The sequence below is a fragment of the Trichechus manatus genome, unplaced genomic scaffold (genome assembly GCF_000243295.1).
Source record: "Trichechus manatus latirostris isolate Lorelei unplaced genomic scaffold, TriManLat1.0 scaffold00101, whole genome shotgun sequence".
NCBI classification, from domain to species: Eukaryota; Metazoa; Chordata; class Mammalia; order Sirenia; family Trichechidae; genus Trichechus; species Trichechus manatus.
Window position 1 is genome coordinate 4,366,579 of NW_004444037.1, and position 15,791 is coordinate 4,382,369.

Genomic DNA, 15,791 nt, shown 5'->3' on the forward strand with positions numbered 1-15,791 from the left:
AACACTCAGTAAATGGTGGTTATTATTATTGTTGTTATTATTAATTATGATAAAAACAAATAATTCTTTGCTGTTGGTGGCAAAACACATGGCCTTCAAATAGATTTTAAAAAGTTATCCAGTGAATATAAATGCTGCGTTGTTTAAGAAAACAATTGACTGCTTCATTGCTAGGTTTGTCATTTGAAGTTAAAAAGCTTATTCTCAGGGACATGCTGTGATGACGTTGAAACTCTACATTGAGGCAGGAGCTGCATCAGATTCTGTTATTTGTCAATCACAATGCATTCCGTTACACAAGCCTGCTGCAAGTGGCAAGCAGAGATTTTCATTTTCATAATTTTTTAGGGAGTGATTACAAGTGTTGGACAGTTCTTATAGAAGGCTCAGGGACGTGCTATAATTCCCTTTTGATTTTAAAAACACTTACCAGCTAAATCTCATGAGACACATAGCCTTAGTTTGAGGGTGATAGTGATCTAACAGCAGCCACTCCATTTTTCTTTTTTCTTTTTTTATTACACAAGACAAATAGCTTTCTGAAGCTATTTAGGCCATGAATTCCTACTCTGCTTTATAAATTTTGATGTGCCAGGTACTGGAATGATTGTTTAGTTGATCCCTTGGGAAAACTGAAGTGAAAGCATTGATTAGTCTCTTTTTGGCTAAGAGCCCTGTTCAGCTATTTGGCTGGCAGGAATGTCTCCATTTTTTCATTAGGGATCCTAGTGGCATCAGAATCTTTGCCTAGAGATATTTATTATTATTAGTGTGGTCATAAGTACTGTCTACTGCCTACTCATAAGTACTGTTGGTAAGCCATTCTGGAAGCAAAGGAATGCGCTTGTATCTGTATTTGTTTAGATTTTTTAAATAGATATCTTTGCCAATACTTATCACATAAAGCTCATGAGATTCTTCTGTGTATTTGCTAGGATAAATCATTCTGTGTTACGCTCCTCAAATTCAGAATAGAATGTACTGTAATCTGATTTGAAAATGTCATGGGAAATTTCTTGAATGTTTTTAGTATTGATGAATATCAACTTAATAGATGCAAGCTGCATACTTCTTTACTGAACCAATGCTACAGGAGCTTGGACTACTTAATAAGAGCCATATACTCCAATGTCCTATGAAAAAAGCATCAGAAATACAATGATATGCAGGATGTGGTTTTCTTTTTAAATATTATATTCGATTTATTATTTATGGACTAAGAAAAAAAGGTGAGCTCCATTAACCCAGTGACCTTTATTTTTTCCCAAGCAGGATAATTGCATTCTAATGGAACTATAGAACACTAGATATTGTAAATACAACTCCCTGAACAGTGAGGCCGCTTGCTTCAGCCTCTGAAAGCATCCAATGGATTTCAGCGTAAATTTATAAGCAACTCAAATTCTTTACCAAACAAAATTGAAAAATACTGCCAACATGTTGGCATCAAGAAAACCTAATGATGTTCCTGATGTTGATCTTATATTTACTTTATGCATATCATGTTCTTTTCAAAGTAACAGTTATCAGCTTCATTGAAGACTGGAATTATAGCCTTGCAGTTAAAGGTCACTGCGATATCTCCATGATGACAGTGGTGTGCTCATATTTTTGAGTGCTGTGAGCCTCTTGGAGCCCTGGTGGCACAGTGGTTAAGCGTCCGGCTACTAACCAAAGGTCAGCAGTTCAAAACCACCAGGTGCTCCTTGAAAACCCTATGGGGCAGTTCTACTCTGTCCTGTAGTGTACTTTTGAGTGAGAATCAACTCGGTGGTAACAGGAGCGAGCATCTTGCATGAAATCCCATTCTCGAGGGCTCTCACTCAGACCACTGTGGGAAACACTCAGACCTTCTGTGTTTTCTTTCTGATCTGGTCCCATCTTCTGGTTCTTAAGAGACTAATTTTGAAGAACTTGCTGGGATCCAGCCAGGAGACGGATGGAATTTCAACTGCGCTTTTGGGTCCTTTGTGCTCTTGTGGCATGGAGAGAATCTAAGGAGAGGTTGTCATCAGTTCTTAAAAGCTGGTTCATACAGCATTGGTGATCTCTGGCTGGGTCTTCCCCAGTGTCTTAATTTCCTAGTGCTGCCATAACAAAAATACCGCAAGTGACTGGCTTAAAGAACAGAAATTTATTTTCTCACAGTTCAGGTCGCTAGAAGTCCAAATTCAGGGCATCAGCTCTAGGGGAGATCCTTGTTGCTAGCCAGGGTGTTCCTTGGTTGCATCTGTCTTCCCTGGTGTGTGTTTGCTTCTATACCTAATCTTTTTTATAACTCAGAAGTGATTAGGTTTAGGATGCCCTCTACACTTATATGACCTCATTAGCATAACAAAGCAAATCCTATTCCCAAATGGCATTACATCCACAGGTGTAGGGGTTAGGATTCCAACACATATATTTTGGGGGAATGCAATTCAGTCTATAACGCCCAGTCAGAGGCAAAATGAGAAAAATACATATAGTGTATGTTTTTCCAAAACTTAACTTATTCAAATTTTTAATACAAGCTCCTCTATATTATAGATTATGCCCTTCTTATTTTTTGTGTAATGTATCATTTATTTTATGACACTATATCGACAATCCCTGATAGTTGTTGTTTTAATGTTCTTACATGGCACGAAAATAAATAAAGAGGTTGCCAGCTTTACAGCATGCCCCTCCATCTCCATGATTGTTAAAAATTTTAAGTTTAAATTAGCTGGGAAATCCTAAAATGGAAACCAGTGTACTTCTTCAAACCGTTTCGTCTTTGTAAGGACTGAGGTCTGTATTACCGAATGCTGTTCTGCTTCTAAATAGCTGCGTTGTTATTATCTGTACTATGTTGTCTGTCAAGACAGTATTGCTTAGTGCTTAAGAAAGAGCATGGGCTGTGAACCCAGGCAACCGGGGTTCAAATTCCAGTGCTATCATAGCGAACTGTGACCATGGCCACTAATTTAAACTTTCAGAGCCTCAGTTTATACAGTAGCTGTGTAAACAGTGACAACTACTGATTTATAAAGTCGTTGTGACATATAAGTATTAACTTTACTACTTTGTTGTTGTTGTTAGGTGCCGTCAAGTTGATTTTCAACTCATAATAATCCTATGTTACAGAGTAGAACTGCCTCGTAGGGTTTTCTAGGCTGTAATTTTTTTTTTTAACCATTTTATTTTTTTGTACTTTAGGTGAAAGTTTACTGCTCAAGTTAATTTCTCATACAAAAATTTATACACATATTGTTTTATGACATTAGTTGCAATCCCGACAATGTGACAGCACCCTCTCCCTTTCTACCCTGCGTTCCCTGCGTCCATTCGACCAGTTCCTGTCCCTTCCTGCCTTCGCACTCTGCCTCTAGACAGGAGCCGCCCATTTGGTCTTGTGTATCTGATTGAACTAAGCAGCATACTCCTCACATGTGTTATTTTTTGTTTTATTGTCCTATCTAATGTTTGTCTGAAGAGTGGGCTTCAGGAATGGTTTCAGTACCGGGTTAACAGAGTGTCTGGGGGCCACGGCTTCGGGGGTTCCTCCAGTCTCAGTCAGACCATTAGGTCTGGTCTTTTTACGTGAATGTGAGTTCTGCTCCACACTTTTCTCCTGCTCCATCAGGGACTGTCTGTTATGTTCCCTGTCAGGGCAATCATGGGTGGTAGCTGGGCACAATCTAGTTCTTCTGGTCTCAGGCTGGTGGAGTCTCTGGTTTATGTGGTCCTTTAGTCTCCTGGGCTAATATTTTCCTTGTGTCTTTGGTTTTCTTCATTCTCCTTTGCTCCAGGTGGGATGGGACCAATTGATGCATCTTAGATGGCCACTCGAAAGCTTTTTAGACCCCAGATGCCACTCACCAAAGTGGGATGAGGAACATTTTCTTAATAGACTTTGTTATGCCAGTTGACCTAGATGTCCCCTGAAACTGTGGTTCCCAGTCTAGGCTGTAATCTTTATGGAAGCAGATCTTGAGGTCTTTCTCCCACAGAGCCACCAGTTTGGGTTTGAACTGCCAAACTTTTTGTTCCTGTTGCACCACCAGGGTTTCCTATAATACTGTACATGTATTAAGTGAGTTAATACACGTACAATACTTAGAATAGTGCCTGGCACACAGTATGGCATATGTTGGCATATATGGATTTTGCAACTGATTATATGTTCCTTTTTTGCTTTGGTAACAAGACACTTCTAGCCAGATTTGCCCACATCTAGTGTGGGATTGTCTGGGACACAATTTGTGAAGTAATGTGACTTGCCTATTTCCCTATCCATATTTTTCCTTCCCTCTGACTCCCTCCATCAATTTATTTTCACCATTTGTATTCCATGCATTTTTAGCAAAGGTTTCTGAAAACATTTGGAATTGAGTTAAGATATAAATAAATTAAATATAAAAGTCCCACCTCCTGCATCAAGTCTTAACATATCACTTCAGCACAGACTGCCCTCACCACCCTCTGACTTCAGAGCTGCTTTCATTATTCAAAGAGCTCTGGTGGCGCAGTGGTTAATGCGATCAACTGCTAACCGAAAGGTTGGCAGTTCAAAACCACCAGCAGCTCTGTGGGAGAAAGATGTGGCAGTCTGCTTCTGTAGAGATTTACAGCCTTGTAAACCCCATGAGGTCACTATGAGTCAGAATCAACTCAATGGCAGTGGGTTTTGGTTTTTCTTATTCAACTCATTTGAAAATTAATAGACTCCTAGAATATTAGAACAGAAAATGTAGTTAATCGGGGAGCTGTTGACACGAGGCATGCTGGGACCCCAGGGGAGCTGGCTGCTGGAGAAGAGACCATCGAGAGAGCCAGGACCAACTGGGAGGAATAGAGGAACTCACACAGCTGTAACTCACAATATCAAAAGCTAATGTTTATTGAACGCTTTTTTAAAACAATGTTTGTGCTAAGTATTTCACTCTCATTTAATTCTCACTCCAGCCCTATGAGAATTAAATGAAATCATGAAATACTTACAGCACAAACCTGTTTTTTTTAATGTTGTCAGTAAATGATAGCTTTTGATATTGTGAGTTACAGCTGTGTTAGTTCTTCTAATCTCACTATCTTATTTAATTTTCACTACAACCCTATGATGAAGGCAGTGGTGGTTCTGTGGTTGAATGCTTGCCTTCAACGTGGGACACCTGGGTTTGATTTCTGGAAAATACACCTCATGTGCAGTCACCAGCTGTCTGTCAGTGGAGGCTTGTGTGTTGCTATGATGCTGAACAGGTTTCAGTGGAGCTTATGGATTGAGATGGACTAGGAAGAAAGGCCTGGCACCAGGATCTACTTCCAAAAAAAAAAAAATCAGCCAACGAAAACCCTATGGATCATGTCTGATCTGCAACTGATCATGGAGATGGTGCAGGACAGGGCAGCGTTTCCTTCCGTTGTGTATGAGGCCTCCATGAGTCGGGGGGTGACTCAATGACAGTTAATAGCAACAACGCTACAACCCTACAAGCTATTATTGTGATTCCCCTTTCACAGATTAAAGAAAGAAAGCTAAGAAATGTTAAGCAAGATGTTCAAGGTCCTAAGACTAATAAGCAGCAAAACTGGGTTTCATACCCAGAATCCCTGACTACAGAACTTGCCCTCCTAACCACTTTGGTTTTGTCTGTTAGGTTTTCCCAAGGTGAGGGATACAATTAAAGGTAAAGGGCCCACCCAGAAAGTTCCAGAAGATTGCACTGGCAAGCTTAGGAGATAGCTGTGAAACTTCTTGACTTAAGGATAATAAAAAAGGCCTCTTTATTCATTTGTGCCAAGATTTACCATGCCACAATATGCCACCAGAACACTCATTCAAACCTACCTTTGTAGCCTGACTTACTGTCTTAATCATAGACTCACTTGCTTCATGCTTACCGGTTGGTTCAATCATCGGTAAGAAGTGTTTACTTACTATTGTATATGCTTAAAATTTTCCATAATAAAACGTGGGGCTGGGTACTGGGAAACGAGCAGCTGGAACTCTTGTGCCACCTGGCACCTGGTAGCAAAGCTCCTCTCCTGAACAGTAAGGAGAAACCTCAGCAGTAGAAGTTCATCCCAGGACATTAGCACAGCCTCAGAAGTCAATAACTGTTCTGTGTTTTGAAAATATTTTGATGCTGGTACATCTAGCACCATGGCGGGTGTTTCTTTTTCAGCCAGGCAGTGGCGTGGCCTCAGGAGTGTTTCCCTTTTGGGGAAAACAAACACCATGGCAGAGACTGACTAGCCACAGGAAACTGGAAGTCCTCGTTTTGTATTTTGAACAGAAGTATTACAGGTTGTAGAGGGCAGTGGTGGTTCAGGGGCAGAATTCTCACTTCCCATGTGGGAGACTGGGTCTAATTCCTGGCCAGTGTACTTCATGTGTAGTCTCCACCTGTCTGTCATTGGAGGCTTGCATGTTGCTATGATACAGAGCAGGTTTCAGTGGAGCTTCCAGACTAAAATAGATTAGAAAGAAAGGCTTGGCAATCTACTTCCAAAAATCAGCCAGTGAGAGCCCTGTGGATCACAGTGGTCTGATCCACAACCAGTCATGGGGGTGGCACATCGTTCTGTTGTGCATGGTGTTGCTATGAGTTGGGGACTGACTTGACAGCAGCTAGCAACAACATTGTAGGTTGTACCTAAAACTGAGTAGGTGGATATCTGCAGTATTGGTATGGTTGCCTAAGAAAGTTGCAATGGAAATTAGAGTTTCACAATTCTCTCTTCCTAATTTTGTTTTGCTGTTTGCTTGGAAGCTTGATGTATCAAAAATTTCAGGTTTTATTGCATCTGGAGTGCTAGAAAAGTGAGTTCTAAGCACTAAGAAATTAATGTCCCCCTGCGAATGATGATTAAGCCTCTTCAGAAGCATGCAGATTGTTTCATCCAGTGTCTGAATTTTGCAAAATCTTGTCCCCAGCTAGTACTTAGGCAATCAAGTGGTCTCTGTATGTGTGTTACTGAGTTCCCTTATTCATACTTACTTGCCTTATTCAGAGTGCACTTACAGCTTCCAGTCTTGCCATTATTTCAAACTGGCTTAGTAAGTACAGCTCATTTAATATGAGCAATTTATTCAAGAAGTCTGAAAGCTGTGTAGCATACTGCACAGAGTTTTACAGTCAGAGAGACCTAAGTTCTATTCCTGGCTTTGCCACTCACTTGCTGTGTGACCTTGGGCAAGTGACTTAGCCTTTCTGAGCCACAATGTCCTCATCTGTAAGTTGAGGATGATAATATCTATCAGGCGGAGTGGGTGCAAAGTTAATTCAAGCAGGCAATTCAGGGTAGTTATTAAGCTCTTACTATGTGCCAGGGACAGTTACAGGGCATTGTGGATACTGTGGTGAACACCAGTTTGCCCTCAAGAGTCTTAGGTTCAAAGGGGGAGGACCATGCTAACAAGAGATTGCAATAAAATAAGATGCATCTAGATAGTGCAAAGCACAACGAGCCTCAGGAGCTCAAGGGGAAAAATGTAGCTCAGTTTAGTCCAACAGTTTTCCGCCTTGGCTGTAGATTAGAATCTCGTGGAGAGTTTTAAAAACACCAACGCTCTGGTCACAACACAGACTAGTTAAATCAGAATTTCTGGGGTGCATCCTAGGGATCAGTAATTTTTAAGTATAAAGGTAGCTGTTTATCCACTTTGTATGGCTTGTTATTTTCGCTGCCATATTTTTTTGTTGAAATTTAGCTTTGTAGATTATGTTTACCTGAGTCATGCAAGAAACAAATAGTAGACTTTCAGGTGTCTCTTTTCTGCAGGCTGGATAATAAATATAAGTAGACAATGATTTAAAAAAATAATCTCAGTCTGTGTTTACATTAAAGCAGGAACAACTTGCACCTTCACAGCTTTGTACCATAGGTAACAGTACGATTATGCGATTGGTCTATTTTTGTAACATTATCTCTCTGTCTTCCAAAAATTTTTATGAATATCTCCTCGAAAGGTTGGAAACCACTTGGCATAATAGTTTAATCATCTGGAAAAAAGCTGAATTATCTCCTTCTTCCCTTTCTCCCTTCCTTTAAATTTTTTTTTTTTTTTTTTTTTTACTTACTTAACAAATATTTCTCAAGTTCCTAACATAGGCCAGGCACTGTATTAGGGGCCAGGGATATAACAACAAAGAAGTAGGTATGGTGTCTGTCCTTGTAGAGTTTACAATCTAATGGGTTTACTATTATTAGTTTATGTGGTTGATTTCTGATTTACGCAATCACCTAGTGCTAAATTTACAAGATGTTAAGTGGATCATGCATTTCTACACGTTTCTTTTTGCAACATGAGGAGGTAGGACCACGTAAGAAGGACTAGCTGATTGGCTGCTGAACTGCCGCATAGCGCCGTGAAAATTACGTGGTCCAGTCTGGTTTTAGGGTTGCAATCCCAGAGATTTCCTTGCCAATGCCTCATGAGATGCCTGCTGAGAGAGAACAGGCTCACATTAACTTACAAGAGAATGCTGTGTAAATCTGAATTCTGATTTATTACTTTCGATGCGGAATATCCCTTTTCAGTCACTAAATATTCATTTTCATCATCTAATAAATCCTTCCAGTATCAGGGTGCCTGAGAGGATGAATTAACAGTCAGAGGGCTTTGCAGTGAAGACAAAATTGAAGTAAAGGATGTAAGTGGTCTCGAGGGGTCTTTTATCCACGCTAAGGGGACACCTGATACAAACCCAAGTCCTTTAGCAGAGAGTACCTCTAGAGTGAACTGATCATATCCCCAGATTCTGTGCCTCCCCTTGGCCAGGGGTGGGCATTTACTGCCAGCTCTTACCTTTCTAACCCCCATTTCCAATGTTTCTAGGCTGATTACTGCTCTGGGTGACACATTCTTTCATTATGTATGTGATATCGTCCAGGTTAAGCTACAGTCAGAGCACAGTCTTAACTTAGCAGTCTGTCTCTTTAAGGTAATTTTGCTTAGCTCTGAGCTCATACAGAATGGGCTATGATTACCAGCCAAACTCTTAGATTTCTGGGCTTTTTTGCACCTCTATCTATCACCTTTTAATCAAATTGTTCTTCTTGCCTCCACCTATCACTGCATTAAAAAAAAGTACAATGTTTCTTTAGAACAGTAACATTATCTATAAATAATCCATAAACTTTTCTTTGGTTAGTCCTTTCAATTTCTTCATCCTTTTAATTCTTTTCTACTATATTTGCTTATGGACTAAAGTTTAGGTAAGTGCTTTAAACTGAATTCAGTTAGGAAATCAGATCCAAGCTTTCAGAGAAAGAAAATCTGGTTCTTAATCATGAGCTAGACTCCAAGAATTTATTTTCAGTTAAAATAATATCAATACCCCTATTTTATACCCTTTTGTCACTTTCTCAGAGATCCCTCTTTGCTCTGTGGCTTGGTCGGTTTCCCTTGTTCTGGTGCTAGCTTACAGCCTTTCCCCATGATCCCAACCTAGAGAGCAAAACTCTTGACTGGGTTATGTGATTTATAACCATCTTGGGTTGTTATTGTTGTCAGCTGCCACCTTTGTACAGCTTTGTACTGTAAGGAAAACAGTACAATTACATGACTGATCTGTTTTCATAATTCTCTCTATCTTCCAAAAATTTTTATGAATGGCTTCTTGAAAGCATGGCAATCACTTGGCATAATAGTCGTATGAAAAGTCATTGTATCTCACCACCAGTGTAATTATGAAAAATGCTGAATTCTCTCTTTCTTCCCTTTTTCCCTTCCTTTCTTTTGTTTTTACTAATTCAACAAATATCGAATTCCTAAAATATACCAGGGACTGCATTCTGGTCTAGGGATGTACAGCAGACAATGTAGATAGGGTGTCTGTCCTTGTACAGTTTACAGTCTAATGGGTTTAATATGTGCATGGTGATCCCATGTACAATGGAAAGAAAGGTTGCCAGGTCCTATGCCATCCCCATGATTGGTTTCAGATTGGACCATTGTGAGCCATAGGGTTTTCATTGGCTGACTTTTGGAAGTAGATAACCAGGCCTTTCTTCCTAGTCATCTTAGTCTGGAAGCTTCACTGAAATATGTTCAGCACCACAGCAACATGCAAGCTTCCACTGACAGATGGGCACTGGCTGTGCATGAGATGCACTGGCTAGGGATCAAACCCGGGTCTCCTGAATGGAAGGCAGGAATTCTACCACCTAGGGTTAGGGGATTCTTTTAATGGGAGTCCTTGAAATGTGATTAGGTAAGCAGCCACCTGCTTTATCTGCACTAAGTCTGGCCCTTTGCGCAGATGGCCAGTCTCTATATTTTGAAAAGAATGCCTGTTTAAACTTTACATTTTTAAAATTATAGCCCTGATAATTTTATGTTATCTTCCATAGCTGCATGAAATTGAATTTTTTTTGTTCATGGACTTCCAATAGTGACTTCATGCTCCCGGATCTTATCATTTCTTTGCCACCATCTGTTGGTAAATACAAATAGAGTTTAACGCTTCCTTCCCAGGAATCCAGTGCCTTAATATCACCTTTGTCGTCACCACTGATATTGCTTATTTCAGGGAAATTAATGTGCCGGCTAATGACATTTCGTTTCCCATTTTAGGACTTTTGGGTGTGATGTGTTTTTAAAAACTCTACCCAGTATATTAATAATGGACTAGAGATGGCGTCATGGAAGCACATGGGGCCTAGAAGATTAACGTTTCTGGGGATTCAGAAGAGCAAATATTTTAGAGTGCATTTTATGTCTTGGAAAGGGAGCAGATACTATAATGAATTTTTAAGTTAGCAATTTGTTTAGTCTCCTGAGGCCCCGGCAGCTTGCTGAGGTTACAGGGTGAAAACCACCTGCAGAGAGGAATTTCTCCGTCCGAATGAACATTTAAAGTAGTGGTGTGTTAATACTTAAAAGGAAATCCTGCATGCATTTTTTATAACTTCTAGCTTTTGCAGCTGGATCTAATGAATGATGCTCCAAGAAGTAGAGCCAGCTTGCCATTTTCCAGGCTCCAGTTTCCATTATTTATGTCCTTTCCAATAGAGCCTATGGCACATTCGTAAATTAAAGACTTAGTTTTGTGAAAAGTACAGCCCAGTCCCTGAATGGAGGCATGTGGCAAATGTCTTTGAGCCTCCACGCCCCTGTTCTTATTTAGGAATCGTCAGCAATTTCATTTAAAATCAAGTACATTTCAGGGATTCTGAATTCATGGGATTGTTCTTTGAAAAAATGAACCCCTACGTGATCAGAGTTTGATTAAATGCCCATAAAGGACAGTTTTCATCACAATGTCAAGTGGAAATGTGTCATACAAAATTAGATGAGAACTCAAACACAAATTGAAGATTCCATGAATTTTTGTGATATTAGCGTGGCAATTTGATTTTTAAGAGAAACCAAGTATTTTTGCCATCCTCAGCAATAAAGAAGTTATGACCTAAATTCAAACCCAGTCAGTCCTGTTGTTTCCTAAGGAACTAAAAACATGGAAATAAGGAATAGGTAACAGAATCCCACCCATCCACCCCCACCCCACCCACCCCAAGTAGGGAAGGAGACATAGACCTTTGTTCTTGGACAGGCTGACTTACTGCTAATACTGTGTTTGACCTTGCACCTGTGAGCCTCACGTAACCTCCCACAGACCTAGAGTACAAATGCAGCTCTGTTCACATTGATGCCCAAATCCTGGTAGCTCTTGGCCGCCATTTTATCCCCTCCCTGGAATCACCCTTCTTATTTCAGGCATCCCCAATGTGGTGTCTGTGTGTGTTCAGAAAACTGTCCACTCAGATTCTTCTGCTCTTGCCATCTCACCAAGGTCCTTCTGCCCTGAGAATGCCCTTCATGGTTAAACCTTCCCTCCATCATGATTCAAAACCAGAGCCTTGGGCTGTGAAGGGGACAAACTGCATTCCATCCTGTTTATCTCCTCGCCTTCCCTCTACTAGGTAATTCTGCTCAGCCCCAGAATAGAAAAATACTTCTCCTTCTTCAGCCAAAACATTAACCAGTAACCAGTTATAGTGGAGTCGACTCAGACTCATGACGACTCCATGTGTGTCAGAGTAGAACTGTGCTCCAAAGGGTTTTTAATGACTGATTTTTTGGAAGTAGGTCACCATGCCTTTCTTCTGCGGCTCCTCTGGGTGGACTTGAACTTGCAGCCTTTTGGTTAGCAGTCTGTTAAACTGTTTGCACCAGCCACAGACTCCATCCAAATCATTAGCCTCCTTGATCATCAACTTGTGCTGACTGATTTCCGCAAGGGTCACTAGGTCACCAATTCTGCAAACCACAGCCCAACTTGAACACAGTTAGGACACCCTGCTGCAAATGCAGTTTTGCTTGAAAAACAGGAAATGTAAGGATTTACAGCAGTACATGAGTCAGTGAAATAGTGAGTTTTCAGACAAGCTTAAATGACAAATAGGATTTATTCAAAGAACTTTAAGACCTTTGACTGACCTTTGAAATTCTCTGCTTGCCATGATAAACAGAACTTTATTTATTTATTCCTCATTCCTCTGTGCTACAACTCAACAGTGGAAAAAAGATATAAAGACTGCAGAAACTGAGAAATGGAACATTCAGTATTTCTCCCGTTGAGAAGTAACCACTGAAAAACAAATTATCACATAAAACTCTCCTCTTTCTCTCTGTGTGTATGCATGTGTGTGTGTATAGTAATTCTGTATATTGTATAGTGTGTATATATGTATATATACATGTTCTGTATATTGTGTACTACATCTTTCTTTTTTCCACTTAATAATACATTGCTGGTTCATATCGATAGACCTAATTTTTTAACAGGCATATTGTATGAATATTTTACAATTTAATCAATTAGTCATCCATTGATAAGTATTTGGATTATGAACTATTATATTTAGAAACAGGGCAATATATCACAAGATTATCTGTCATAAGTAACAACTAAATGCCCACCAATGTCACATTGCATTTTTCAGGAGGATACCGAATACTTCCTGTTCTAATGACTCTAATCAATGTTCACAGCAGGAAAGAACGCTTAAGAAGGGATTTGTTTATGCTTGTTCTATCTAAGTAGATCATTTATGTGTTTTAGTTCAGGATTCATTCAGGTCATTGTTAAGTGCCATTGAGTTGGTTCTGACTCACAGCGACCCTACGTATAACAGAATGAAACACTGCCCGGTCCTGCGCCATCCTCACAATCATTGCTATGCTTGAGTCCATTGTTGCAGCCACTGTGTCAGTCCGTCTCATTGAGGGTCTTCCTCTTTTTTGCTGACCTTCTATTTTACCGAGCATGATATCCTTCTCCAGGGACTGATCCCTCCTGATAACATATCCAAAGTATGTGAGGCGTAGTCTTGCCATCCTTGCTTCTAAGGAGCATTCTGTTTGTACTTCTTCAGGTCATTAGTGTTCAGTTAATTTCAAAAGCTTGCTTGAAATTTTGCAATTTTGCAACTGACAGCAAGAACCAGACCAATTCAGTACTTTCTAATACTAATATATTTAATCACAATGATTATTCTATATGGTACAATATAAACAGAACTGTGATGAATTAGTTTTCTAATTCTTCACTGCTCTGGGCAGACAGGTAAAGGGGGTCCTCACACCCATGCCTCCACACCGCTAAGGTCAACAGCAGAGGACTGTTGCCCAGTGGTCCAATACTCTTCAGCTTGAACTGGATGCCCATCCTCCCTTGGAGGTCATCAAAACTCATCCATTGTTCCTCACATCCCATCAGGAGGCCACCCACCCTGAGGCTTCCACATTGCCAGTACCCTCTTGTGCCTTTCTCTACTTTAACTTATCTGACTCAATTTCTTGCTGCTCCTCCACCTCCCAAACTCTTCCATATGCCCTTTCAAACTTATGGTCGAACACAGAAAACTCTCCCATATCCTCAACCTCAGTTCTGAATGCCCTTGCCACCTACTTGACCTGATTGAAACCTGGGTAGGCAGTTAGGACCTAAGGACACCACCTCCCCTGAAACCCTCTCCAGTTGAGGTGGTTTATTACTGATGTTCTATTATTATTATTACTATTAGTTTTAATTCTCACAGTGCAAGTACCCCAGGCCCTGCTAGTACCACATTGCTGTTTCCAGACTGTTATGAATTGAATTATGTGCTCCCCAAAATTATGCTGAAGTCCTAACTCCTGTACCTATAAATATGACCTGTTTGGAAATAGGGGTTTTCTTTTTTTATGTTAATGAGGTCATACCAGAGTAGGGTGGGTCCTAAACCTAATCCCTCCTGCGTGGTGTCTTAGAAAAACAACAGAATACACACACACACACACACACACACACACATATACACAAGAGAAAGACAGATGCCATGTAAAGATCCTTCTACCAGGCAAGGAATGCCAAGGACTACCAGCAAGGAAGGGCTCCCCTGGAGCCAGTGTCCTGATTTGGACTCTGAGCCTCTAACACTGTGAGACAATAAATTCCTGTTCTTTAAAGCCACCACTTGTGGTATTTGTGTTATGGCAGCACTAGCTAACTAAGACAAACCATGTCTCTTCTTTCTTCCTTTAAACACCCAGCTCTCTTGAATTTCATGGCTTCTGACTTTATCACACCTCCACCTGTCCTTGTTGCTGTTATCTATGGACCCCTGGATCATCCTCATTCACTGCTGACTTGAGCACCGTTTCACTGTCTTGCTGTCAACTATTAGTTTTCATCATTCTTGGGGATTTGCACCCAGCATCTTGGCCTCTTTGATCCTATGTCTGTTCTCTCTACTTTAGCTGCCACTCCCACAGTCTTAACTTTGACCTTTCCATTGCCAATAACTGGACTACTTCCAAAATCTTTACTTCAGCTTCTCTTCTCTCTACCAGTATCTTCTGTGCTTCCTGCTTGCCTACTCTAGTCCTCCCATTCCAACAGTCCTTCAAATTCCTTTAGACCTCTAATCCATTGATCTTTCTCTCTTTTTTTTAAACTATTATTCTTTCTACTCCTCCATATTCAGCTTAGATTCCTTGGTCTGTCACTATAATCATGCATTTTCAAATATCTTTACCTCCCTTTTGCTTCCCTCCCTCTGTCAAACCTGTATAAACTCTGGACCTGAACCTAAGCATTGGAATTATGTGGAGAAAAAACACTAAGCATGTTAGCTAACTTCTCTCTAAATTCATGGCCAGAAATCACAAATAGGCACTCTTCACTGCACCATCGAAACCAAAAACCAAACCCGTTGCCGTCGAGTCGATTCCAACTCATAGTGACCATATAGGACAGAGTAGAACTGCCCCATAGGGTTTCCATGGAGTGGCCGGTGGATTCGAACTGCCATCCTTTTGGTTAGCAGCCAAGCTCTTAACCGCTGCACCATAGTTCTACTTTATTTCCTATTTCCTTAATGTATTGGAAACCCTGGTGGCATAGTGGTTAAGAGTTCGGCCGCTAACCAAAAGGTCAGCAGTTTGAATCCACCAGCTGCTCTTTGGAAACCTATGAGGCAATTCTATTCTGTCCTTTAGGGTGTTATGAGTTGGAATTGACTTGACAGCAATGGGTTTAGTTTTTTTTTTTTTTTTTTTTTGGTAATGTATTAGCTTTCACACTCCCTATAGTAACTGTTTCACTTCATTTCCTGTCTCCTAACTTCTATTCCCCCACCTGCTTTGATCTGATGATCTTGCCTTATATAGTGCTTAGTTAAGAGAAATAGAAAGAATGAAGTAAGGCTGGAGCCCTCCCCAGCCCCATCGTTCCATCTTTGAACCAAACAACTTCTCTCTATCTATAACCATTTATTGTTATTAGCTGCCATTCACTTGGCCCCAATTCACGGTGACCCCATGCACAGTGGCC